Here is an 11105-nt window from a genome sequence, read left to right as displayed (position 1 = left end):
CGTAACGTGATGACGTTATTTCGTTATGACGGGACTACGTTCAGGCCAGTAGCCAATAGCTTCGGTCTAGGAATTTGATCTGAGCATGCGTGGCACTTTGTCCGATCTGAATTCTCTACACACAATCGGACAAAGTCCGATCGGATCATGTTGTCGGAAGGTTTTATAGCCCAGCTCTAAAACTTTGTCGGTCGGATATTCCGACGGAAACAGTCTGATGGAGCCCACACACAGTCGTATTATCCGACAACATGGTCCGATCGGACATTTTCCGTCGAAATGTCCTACCGTGTGTACAAGGGCTAACACTACCATGTCTGTCTAAAATGATTTTACATTTTATATCTCTAACGTGTTACACACGATTCATCTTGTTGCGCTGCCTGCAACCTTTCTATGTTTTGACTGAATCGATATTCTGAATGTCACTTTAAAATGTATTATTCTTGTTGGGATACAAAATAAAATACGTTGAAATAAAAAAAATAAAAAATAATAAACTTGACCTAGGAGGGCGAGGTCTATATGGAGTAGGAAGTTGAGGTGGCGGTGGATGTGGCGGTGTAGGTGGAAGCGGCGATGGAGAAAGACGAGGTAGCCAATACTGGTTTTTGTTTTTAATTGAATTTTCTTTTAAATTAGGGTACACCCCAAAAGAGTGAGAAAGATCAAAAATACAACAATGGCTGGGTAAGGCCAGTGATGTATCTAATTCTGTCCCCCGTCGGATAGTGTCCACCCTGTACTGCGCTTGCGCAGTACGGAGGACAAGGGGATTACGAAAAACTCCAAAGGCGAACTGCGCCTGTGCCGTGAGTCCAGGTTCAAGCCCCACCATCCAAGTGGACATAGAGTTAGAATAAAAAATAGCCAAGCGAAGCGAGGCCGCGCCCAAAGTGTGGTGAGGGAAGCAAACCCGCGAGGAGCCCTGTTACTATGTGCTACCGTATGTCCACTTGGATGGTGGGACCTGATCCTGCACCCACTGCGCAGGCACCGTTCATCGTCAGAGATTTTCAGAATCTCCTTGTCCTCTGTACTGTGCAAGCGCTGCGCAGTATGGCCCAGACACTATCCGATGGCTGGACAGTTTTTGTCAGAACACTGGTATACATGTCTATTCTGCAAAAGGTACATACAAGTCCTGTGGGATTCATGCCTGGTTCCTTTTAATCAATGTGGACAAGCTCACGTTCGCTCTGGACAGGCGGCTGCGCTTGTCTGTGATAACGCCCCCTGCGGCGCTAAATACACATTCAGATAATACACTGGCTGCAGGGCAGGCCAGCACCTCCAAGGCGTAAAGGGAAAACTCAGGCCATGTGCCCAATTTGGAGACCCAGAAGTTGAAGGGGGCAGACCCGTCATTCAGTACGTGTAAGCGTGTGCACACATAGTGCTCCACCATGTTGGTGAAATGCTGCCTCCTGCTAAGACGTTCCATATCAGCTGGTGGTGCTGGTTGTTGTGGCATGCTGACAAAGCTTTTCCACATTTTAGCCATGCTAACCCTGCCTTCTGAGGTGCTGGCGGTGCCCCGGCTGCGTTGGCCACCTCTTCCTCTGCCTTTGCCTTGTGCTTCCACCGTGTCCCTGCTGTCAGGTGGGAATGCCACCAGCAGCGCGTCTACCAGCATGCACTTGTACTCACGCATCTTACGATTACGCTCCAGTAAGGGAATTAAGGACGGTATGTTGTCCTTGTAATGGGGATCCAGCAGCATGGCCACCCTGTAATCAGCACCAGTTAGAATGTGGGCAACTCGGTGGTCATTGCGGAGACACTGCAGCATGTAATTGCTCATGTGTGCCAGGCTGCCCAGAGGCAACAAAAAGCTATCCTCTGTGGGAGGTGTATCATCCGTGTCCTCTGTATCCCCCCAGCCACGCACCAGTGATGGCCATGAGCTGGTCTGGGTGCCTCCCTGCTATGAACATGGTTCCTCCTCCTCCATCTCCTCCTCCTCATCCTCCTCCTCATCCTCCACCTTGTCATCCTCCAGAACTGTGCCCTTGCTGGACAATTGTGTACCTGGCGTTTGTTGGTGCAGAAACTCACCCTCATAGCCACTTGTGAATGACTTCCCTGAAAGCCTTGGAAATTATCCCTCTTCCTCCTCCTCCTCCTGTGCCACATCCTCTTCCATCATCGCCCAAAGCGTTTTTTCAAGGAGGCATAGAACTGCTTCATCGGCACTGGCCATGTTGGTGGAGTACTCGAAACAGTGCAACAAGGCACACAGGTCTCGCATGGAGGCCCAGTTATTGGTGGTGAAGTGGTGCTGTTCCGCAGAGCGACTCACGTGTGCGTGCTGCAGCTGAAACTCAACTGTTGCGCGGCCCCCCCACCCCAAAGCACCTTGCCCCCATGTTGATGAGGACAAGGGCCTCTTCCCGACAACCCTGGCCGTTGGTTGTCGGGGTCTGCAGGCGGGGGGCTTATCAGAATCCGGGAGCCCCCTTTAATAAGGGGGCCCCGGATACCGGCCCCCCACCCTATGTGAATGAGTATGGGGTACAATGTACCCCTACCCATTCACCTGTAAAAAAAGTTAAAAAAAACACAACACACAAGGGTTAAAATAGTTTATTGCACAGCTCCGGTGGTCTTCCGTCTTCAGGGGTCTTCTCGCCGGACTCCTCCGCTATCTTCTTCTAGCTCTTTTGCTAGCGGAGGAGCCCGGCTTTCTCTTCTTCCGACTATGGGGGTCTTGTCACCCTCTTTGGGTGTCTTGTACCCCTCTTCGGTTCTTCTTGCCGGGCCACCGCGCCTTCTTCTATCTCTTTTACAGGCAGTGGCCCGGCCTGCTGTCGCTGCTGTTGCTGCCTTCTGTTCTTCTCTTCTTCTCTTCAGTTGTTGCCTCGTCGCTCTCTCCGCTCACAATGACGGGGACAAGGCGCGCGGCGACTTATATAGGGACATCACCGGATGATGTCCCCGCCTATTATGATGTCACAGTCCCAGCATCCTCTGGGACTGTGACACCATAATGGGCGGGGACATCATCCGGTGATGTCCCTATATAAGTCGCCGCGTGTCGCGTCCGTGCCATTGTGAGCGGAGGATGTGACAAGGCAACATCTGAAGAGAAGAAGAGAAGAACAGAAGACGGCGAAAGCGGCGACAGAAGACCGGGCCACCACCTGTAAAAGAGATAGAAGAAGGCGCGGTGGCCCGGCAAGAAGAACCGAAGAGGGGGACAAGACCCCCGAAGAGGGGGACAAGACCCCCGAAGTCGGAAGAAGAGAGCGGCGGCGAGGAAGAAAGCCGGGCTCCTCCGCTAGCAAAAGAGCTAGAAGAAGATAGCGGAGGAGTCCGGCGAGAAGACCCCCGAAGACAGAAGACCGCCGGAGCTGTGCAATAAACTATTTTAACCCTTGTGTGTTGTGTTTTTTTTTTTATTTTTTTTTACAGGTGAATGGGTAGGGGTACATTGTACCCCATACTCATTCACATAGGGTGGGGGGCCGGTATCTGGGGGCCCCCTTAATTAAAGGGGGCTCCCGGATTCCGATAAGCCCCCCACCCGCAGACCCCAACAACCAACTGCCAGGGTTGTCGGGAAGAGGCCCTTGTCCTCATCAACATGGGGACAAGGTGCTTTGGGGTTTTCCGGGGGCCGCGCGGCCCCCCTTCCCCAAGGCACCCCCATGTTGAGGTCACGCGGCCTGGTATGGCTCAGGAGGGGGGCGCTCGCTGGCCCCCCCCCCTTTCCTGGCCGGCTGGTTAGTGTGCTCAGACAAGGGTCTGATGTGGACTTGGCGGGGACCCCCACGCCGATTTTTTCGGCGTTGGGGTTCCCCTTTAAGTCCATACCAGGTGACGGGGCCAGTGACGCCTCCTTCACTGGCACCGTCTACCTGGAGACGCGCTCAAAATGAGCGGACTTTTCTCTGCGCGGGAAAAGTCCGCTCATTTCAAAAGTACGGCGGACTGGCATACCAACGGCCGGATTGTCTGCCGAAATGCGAGTCCGGCGGGAAGATTGGAGTGCAAAAATACTTTCTAAGTCCGCCGTACTTTCGGGTAAAAAAAGTCCGCCGGAGGCTACACACAGGGGGATTGTCCGGCGGACTTGGGTTTGCCGGACTTTTCCACCCGATTGTTTGATCGTGTGTACGCGGCATAAGGGCACACAAGTTAAACGAATGCTGATTGGCTGCCCTGCAGCTGTTTAAAAAGCGCCATTACATTACCGAACACCGAACTCGAACCCGAACGTACAGTAAATTGTTCAGGATTGGGTCCGGGACCCAAAAACCCAAAAGTCCGGTACGAACTCAAAATTTACAGTTCGGGTTCGCTTAACCCTAGTCATTAAGACTCTTGCAGGATACAGCCTGAGCAGACACGCCAGTTTATGTACACATGAGTAGAACATTTTCACAACAGAACCAAACAAAGGGAATTGACAGGGACAGCATGAGAGCACACAGGGGGACACTGTTGGAGGGGGAGCACACAGGGGGACACTGTTTGGGGAGAGCACACAGTTGGACACTGTGGTGAGGGAAGCGCACAGGGGGACACTGTGTAGGGGAGAGCACACAGGGAGACCCTGGGAGAGGAAGAGGGCACACAGGAGGGGGCACACAGGAGGACATTGGGGGGGAGAGCACACAGGGGAACACTGGGGGGGAGCACACAGGGGGACACTAGGGTGAGAGCACACAGGGAGACACTGGGGGGAGAGCACACAGGGACACACTGGGGGAGAGCACACAGGGACACACTGGGGGAGAGCACACAGGGGGTCGCTGGAGGGGGCACTGGGGGTAGAGCACACAGGGGAAAACTGGGGGGGAACACAGGAGAACACTGGGGGGAGCACACAGAGGGACACTGTGGGGGGATAGCATACAGGGGGCACTGTGGGGGGGGAGAGCACACAGTGGGACAGTGTGGGGGGAGAGCATACAGGGGGACAGTGTGGGGGGAGAGCACACAGGGGGACACTGTGTGGGGAGGAGAGCACACAGGGGGACACTGTGTGGGGAGGAGAGCACACAGGGGACTACTGTGGAGGGGGAAAATACACAGGGGGTCACAGTGGGGGGGAGCACATAGGGGGACACTGTAGGGGGGAGAGCACACAGGGGGACACTGTGGAGGAGAGAGTACACAGGGGGGACACTGTGGAGGGGAGAGTACACAGGGGGACACTGGGGGGAGCACACAGGGGGACACTGGGGGGAGCACACAGGGGGACACTGGGGGGAGCACACAGGGGGACACTGTGGAATAGGAGAGCACACAGAGGGACACTGGGGGGTGCAAACAGGGGGTCACTGGAGGGTGCACTGGGGGAGAGCACACAGGGGGACACTGTGGGGGGGGGAGCACACAGGGGGATAGTGTAGGGGGAGAGCAGACAGGTGGACACTCTGGGGGGATACTGTGGGGGAAGAGCATACAGGTGGACACTGTTCGAGGAGAGCATACAGGAGGACACTGTGGGGGAGGGCATACAGGGGGACAGTGTGGGGGGAGCGCATACAGGGGGGACAGTGTGGGGGGGACAGCATACAAGGGGACAGTGTGGGGAGGGGGGAGAGCACACTGAAGTGTGGCCCGGGCCCATACATCTGTACTGCTGTGCCCCCTCCCTTCGATGGCAGCCCTCCAGTAAAAAAGAAATCTTTCACTCACACCGGTTACCCAATGCCTGTAATAATACCGCTAACAGAGAGCTGCCCCCCGCTGGTCCCTGCTCTCTTCTCATCCGTCCTAGGTGATGTCGCATACAGTGCAAGCACCTGCAATGGACGGGAGGGAAGAAGGGGCTGGCGGGGAGCAGCGTGCTGTTAGCGGTATTATTACAGCCGCTTCAAGGGGCCTCTCGTTGGGCCTGAGGCTCTGGGCCCTCAGGCGGCGTCCGAGTGACCGTTGGGTCAGTCCGACCCTGGCTGTTGCCCTGTGTTGGGAGTCAATGGGATAGCCCACCCTAACCCATCTGCGCACTTGCAGTCCAAGGTTTTTCTCCAGCATTCCTGTGATTTCTACAGCAGTCCCACATCACAAGTAAGACCGGGGGTCAGGCAGTCTTTTCCTGGTGCTCCCTTCCCCTCTAACAGAAATAGAATAACTTTCGGCATGTTGACCTTCTTTGATAACCATAACACGGTCAAAAATTGCCCTCCCCAGTTTCCATTCCCGAAAGATGTCCTGGAACCTGACCCACATCTCATGGTCGGGTGTCCTTTGGGGTTTGGGAACAGGCAGGTAGTCCCAGATAAGATCACCTTCCCACTGTTCCCGGGAAGCCTCCACAATCTCCATGATATTTTCCGGTATGTAAGGATAGTCTAAACCACACTCCTGGGCAACCCTTCTCTGGACATCCCTTTGGAATCACGACAGCCATGGGCAGTTCCTTTGGCCATCCCCGCCCAGGCAGTACATAAGAGTCCAGGGCTCAGACAGCCCTTTGCTGGTAAGTGGGTGCCCGGTTGTGAGGGGGATCTGCAATGCATTCGATAGGGGGAACTGGAGGTTCTGGGTAGATGGCTATGCTCTCCGGACCCCCCGGAGGTAGCACTGACTGAAGTGGAGCTCTCCAAGAACCACTCATCCTCCCCACTAGAGCCATCTTACTCGGGAGAGGACCAGACATATAAATGTTCCACTGAACCATACCTGTCCAGCACCTCTGGTGAACCGCAGTCTATTGACCAGCCCTTGCTTCCCTTGTCCAGCTCACCTGAGGGCTCCCCCTCCTGTACTTGTGGCTCCTTCCGGACAGTTTCAACAAGGGATTTACTTATGGCCGGCATTACAGGGTGGTCATTCGGAGACTGCCCAGTAACCTCAGCAATCCCCAAGTCCCTGACCAGACCACAGGCCCCCCCAACAGGTCCTGCCTGCTTCTCCGGCACATCACACTCCTTGGAATCAGGATGGAACCCCTCCGCTGCTGTCTCAGGTGTTATGTGGCCCTCTCCGGCCTTCTGGGTCATCCGGGCTTGAGGTAGGCAGAGTCCGGTGGTAGGGCTGATGGAGTAATAACACACCTCCTGCTGTTCGGGTCCCAGCCGCGTGAGTTGCGTACTGCAATGGCCGCACTGGGCCCAGGCGGTGACTCACATGGTGGGCCTCCAACAGCCGACGACTCCCAACGCCGGCCCACGGGTCAGTTCCAGCCGAATGCCAGTGTCCACAACAACCTGGTCCTGCACATCAGTGATCTGCTGCATGGCGGGTGTGCTCTGACCGCACCATGCCATCTTCTTCTGATGCGTGAACATCGCGTGGCATGCAGGACGCTGGAGTGATGTCTTCCTCCTGGGCGTGGCTCCGCCCCTTGACTTGTTGGTCCGGCGCGCGAGGAACTGTAACTGTTCATTTCAGCAGTGCGCACCAGCGACCCCTGGTGGCAGGCACTGTGGAACTTCGAGTTAGAGCAGCAGTCAATGTACCACGATGAAAATGTCACTTGCAATGCCCTACTGTAAGGAACCAACATCTCCTTAGTTCCCGGCCGCACCTCCCTTCGTGTCCATGTTTTATCCACAGGCTACAGCTACATCCACAACTCCCCTAACGCTTTCCATCGGTGCAGCAGGACAGTCTTTTAGCAAACAGTGGCGGTGTCAGCGCCGTTCCTGCGCCGGACACCTCTGTACAAATGGCAAGGTGCCGCTTGTGATGGTCACGTATGACTACACGAAATACAGTCAATGATTTTCAGGAGTTTGCCACTGTAGTTGCTAGGGGTAAAGGGTTAACAGAAAGATAGATCTCGGTGGGACCTCCATGTAGCGCACTGCTCCCTTGGGAGCTGCAGGCTGTGTTCTTCCACCCCTGCGCTGCTTCACCTGCCTATCTTGACTCCGGCAGTCCTCCCGTGTCAGTTCAGGAAAGTCCTGGATGAATAAACACCACTGGGTTGCACTCCCTTTGCTCTCTTCCATCGACAGTCCATTATTGCCACAGAAAGCCGATCCCAGTCTAATGCGTCCTTATTGCAGCTACTTCCCGCTCCGCATGGTCGGATGCATCCTATGCTGAGATAACTGATCCACTTCTCCCGTAGCTACATGGTGGCTTACGTTTTGCTGGACCATCCAGCACTGGGGTCTCTGAACCCTCAGGCCTTCAGGTCTAGTTCCTGCTATCCAGCGCTGGGGTCTCTGAACCCCCAGGCCTTCAAGCCTGCTCCTGGTGGGCTACATTTCTGCTGCTTCTCCACTTCACACTCTTCCCATTCCTCTCCCGAAGCATGTGACCCCCCAGTTTAAATGCGAGGCCTGCCCCTGCCAATATAATTTAATGATTGGTCCAGGACTCTCCATACAAACTGCCTGCACCCCAGTCCCCAGTCCGCCTTCCTTCCAGAACATTTCAATAGAAGGTAAGGGAGATCTTTCAGGGCAGAATGCAGGTGATCCCACCCTCCTCTCTCTACTCTGTCACTCCTCCTCTCCCAAACAGACAACCAGGCCTTAAAGTGCAAGGCCCTGGCAAATTTACCTAACACTTAGACCCCTTTCACGCTGGGATGTTTTTCAGGCAATTTAGCGTTAAAAAAATCACATGTGAAGCGCTTGAAAGAAGCCTCGTCTGCAATCCCAATGTGAAAGCCCAAGTGCTTTAAGAGCCCTTTCACAATGTCAGCTCCCGAAAAACGCTTGTAAAGCACCGCTTAAACTAGTAGCGCTTTACCAGCGTTTTTCGAGCGCTATTGGGGCGTTTTTAACCCCTGCTAGTGGCCAAATAAAGGGTTAAAAGCGCCCACAAAGCACTGCTGCCAAAAGTGATTTTCAGGAGCTCTTCAGGCACTTTTCAGGCGTTTTGCAGGCGCTTCCCATTGATTTCAGTGGGAAGGGGTGCTTTAGGAGTGGTGTATTCACCGCTCCAAAAGCGCTGCAAAGAAGCTGCTTGCAGGACTTTTTTTTGACGCCCTGCCAGCGCAGCGCCTCAGTGTGAAAGCACTTGGGCTTTTACATTGGGATTGCAGTTGCGGCTTCTGTCAGGCGCTTTACGGGTGCTTTTTTTTTTAAAGCTAAAGCACCTGAAAAACGCCCCAGTGTGAAAGGGATCTCAGTGTGAAAGCACTCGGACTTTCACATTGGGATTGCAATTGCGGCTTCTTTCAAGCGCTTTGCAGGCGCTTTTTTTAACGCTAAAGTGCCTGAAAAACGCCTCAGTGTGAAAGGGCTCTTAGTCCCCTTTCACACTGGGGCATTTTTCAGCCGTTTTTCAGGTGCTTTAGCGTTAAAAAAAGCGCCTGCAAAGCGCTTGAAAGAAGCCTCATCTGCAATCCCAATGTGAAAGCCTGAGTGCTTTAAGAGCCCTTTCACAATGTCAGCACCTGAAAAAAACGCTTGTAAAGCACCGCTTAAACTAGCAGCGCTTTACCAGCGTTTTGCGAGCACTATTGGAGCGCTTTTAACCCCTGCTAGTGGTCAAATAAAGGGTTAAAAGCGCCCACAAAACGCTGCTGCCAAAAGCGCTTTTCAGGCGCTTTGCAGGTGCTTCCCATTGATTTCAGTGGGAAGGGGCGCTTTAGGAGCCGTGTATTCGTTGATCCAAAACGCTGCAAAGAAGTTGCTTGCAGGACTTTTTTTGACGCCCTGCCTAGCGCAGCGTCACAGCGTGAAAGCACTCAGGCTTTCACATTGGGATTGCAGTTGCGGCTTCTTTCAGGCGCTTTACAGGCGCTTTTTTTTTAAAGCTAAAGGCCCTTTTCACACTGAGGCGCTTTGCAGGCGCTAGAGTGCTAAAAATAGCGCCTGAAAAGCGCCCTCAAACAGCCGCTGCTGTCTCTCCAGTGTGAAAGCCCGAGGGATCGGTGGAGCGGTGCACTTGCAGGACGCTGAAAAATGTTCTTTGGAGCGCTGTAGGAGCAGCGTATTTACCCCTCCTAAAACGCCCCTTCCCATTGAAAACAATGGGGCAGCGCTCCAAACCCGCCTGCAGGCACTTTGCGAGCAGTTTCAACCCTTTTTCTGCCGCTAAAACTGCCCCGCAAGCAGGCGAAAAGTGCTGCTAAAACGACGGTAAAGTGCCGCTAAATATAGCGCCGCTTTGCCGCCAGCGCGCCCAGCGCCTCAGTGTGAAAGTAGCCAACGCGCCTGAAAAACGCCCCAGTGTGAAAGGGATCTCAGTGTGAAAGCACTCGGGCTTTCACATTGGGATTGCAGATGAGGCTTCTTTCAAGCGCTTTACAGGCGCTTTTTTTTATAACGCTAAAGCGCCTGAAAAATGCCCGAAAAACGCCCCAGTGTGAAAGGGGTCTTACTTAACTGAACCTAATTAGCACCCACCCAAAGGTGGTGGGCACTACATCTATATATATAATATATTGCAGCTTATTAATTCTTAGATGAAGGAGCTGCATTCGTTTATCGTTTCAGCTTATTTTCCTTTTATTGCCAGTATTCCCAGCCGGTGATACTGCCAGTAACCCGCTGTCCAAGGATCTCTGGAGGCGCAGTGTTGTCTCCCCAAGAAGGGAGTGTGGGAGGGCTACAGAACGACCATCCCTGCAATTCCCTCGGTTGTCTGCTAGGTGGCAGCAGGCTGTCTCCGTATCCCTGCCTGCAGTACATTGTGTATTGAGCGTTGTGCATCGCACCGTCGGACTGACACAGAGAACACGTTGTACGGAATATTGTTTATCGGTCGTAAATCGCACCACTGGACAGACATACTGAACAGTACATTGTTCATTGATCGTTGCACATTGCACCATCAGACTGACACAGGGAACTGATTGGACGATACACCTCAATACCGGGCACTTACACCCCCTTCCTGCCCAGGCCATTTTTCAGCTTTCGCGCGCTGTCACACTCTAAATGGCAATTGCGCGGTCGTGCCGCACCGTAACCATGGGAAATGTTTTATCATTTTCTTCACACAAATAGAGCTTTCTTTTGGTGGTATTCAATCACTCCTGGGTTTATTTATTTTTTCCTAAAAAAAAAAGACCAAAAAAAAAAAAAAAGAGGTTTTTCTTAGTTTCTGTCAGTAAATTTTGTAAAGTAAAGTACTTTTTCTCCTTCACTGATGGGCGCTGGTGAGGTGGCACTTATGGGCACTAATTAGATGGCACTTATGGGCAGTGCCGGGACAAGTTTATCCAGTGCCCAGGGTAAAGATGC

Source organism: Lithobates pipiens, unplaced genomic scaffold, assembly GCF_037356315.1.
Source record: "Lithobates pipiens isolate NorthernLeopardFrog02 unplaced genomic scaffold, aLitPip1_a1.2 Scaffold_23, whole genome shotgun sequence".
Taxonomy (NCBI): Eukaryota; Metazoa; Chordata; class Amphibia; order Anura; family Ranidae; genus Lithobates; species Lithobates pipiens.
This window is presented reverse-complemented; position numbering follows the sequence as displayed.